This window comes from Podarcis vaucheri (assembly GCF_965113315.1).
Source record: "Podarcis vaucheri genome assembly, chromosome: 2".
Lineage (NCBI taxonomy): Eukaryota > Metazoa > Chordata > Lepidosauria > Squamata > Lacertidae > Podarcis > Podarcis vaucheri.
In genome coordinates, this window is record NC_138760.1 from 67,403,850 (window position 1) to 67,405,525 (window position 1,676).

A 1,676-nucleotide genomic window follows, 5' to 3' on the forward strand; every position below is an offset into this window, starting at 1 on the left:
TCTGCTCAAGTGTCATGTGTCTGTGGAACACTAGTCTTAAGGAGTGATGGTAATATGCATATGAATTATTGCCATGTATCTTTTAAAGTCTGTGTTTTTATTTGTTTATTGAATTTATATACTGCCCTATACCTGCAGGTCTCAGGGCAGTTCACAGAAGAAAACCACAAAATACATAATCAAAATAAAAACAACAACAACGCAATAACCCTGCCCCCACCCCATAAGAGTCCTGAAGGATCAGGCCAAAGGCCTATCTTGCCCAAAATCCTGTCTCCCACAATAGCCAAGTAGATACCTATGAGAAGCACACGAGCTTTAAAGCACATTCAAAGCACATTCCTTCCCTCAAGGAATTCTGGCTCTCTAGCTTGTTAAGAGTTGCTGGAGATTGTAACTCTGTAGGGAGTAAATTACAGAGCCCAGAATTCTTTGAGGGGAAGAATATGCTTTAAGTGTATTGTGTGTATACAGCCTTCAAGGAGCTTTAAGCCTCTGTAGATGTGCGTTTAAATTCATAGACAGGTAACTGTGTTAATCTGTGTTTATTTCATTTATAAAAATACATATAAAGCAAAAAATCATTAAAATCAAAGCAAAGTGCAACAGCCACACCCACACCCACACCATGTAAAAACCAAAATCACAGATCACAGCTTTGACAAAGAATTGATGCAAAAACAACAAAGAGGTATTTTAAAGGCTGCTAGCATATTTCTTATGCCATAAGCTCTCATGAACTAGCCTAGAGTCTACTTCATTAGGTCCATGTCAAATGTAATCCTCAGTTGCATGTATATATAAAGAGGGGTGAGTGGGGATTCTGAGCAGTGGGGTCAAGTGGAAATTAAATGCAAAAATTGCAGCCAAAGACAATTCAACAGAGCATTGCTACACTGACAGTGTACACACCTGTGAACTGAACAAGGCACCCACTCATTCTAGCCTTCCCTGCATGCATGGGAAGGCTTCCTTACCCAGTTCCCCTTTCCATGACCATGAATATCTGTGTGGCGTGACTATTTTGTTCACTGCCTTTTGCAGTCTCTGGTGAAATAGATGAGCTAAAGGAAAGCCCTGATGGTGTAAGGACTCTAGCGCAACCAGATGTCCCGGTTTCATGAAGCACTTACCCTTGAGCAGGCGCTCACACACAGGGCTTTCTTTGCAGACAGCCACAAACAACTCGTGTTTTAAAGGAAGAAGATGCAATATAAGGGAGTGGGGCTAAAAGTGCAGCACCACTCTGTGAGGGCACTACACATCAGCTAATATGAAAACAGACCACTGAAAGTCACTGAGAAAGCATCTGTCCACTACTCATATATTTATCAAGTGTCAACAATAGGAAGGAAGTGACATGGGTTAACTAGGCCCTTAAAAACAACAACCACCTGAGACACCCCTCTAAGCATAGTTTTAGACACACTCTTTGAGAACCTCATAGTGTGGACTCACTGTCCAGCCAAGCTCATAGTTCTGCACCCATTGTTGTTTTCTCCCAGTTCTCAGGTCTGATTCCCGCCCACCCACCCACAGGTTGCTCTCTTAGAATGGTAAAGTTGGAAGTGACCAGGAAGGTCATCTAGTCCAACTGTTTGCAATGCAGGAAACTTTATCCCAATGTGGGACTCGAACCCACCACCCTGAGATTAAGAGTCTCATGCTCTACCAAC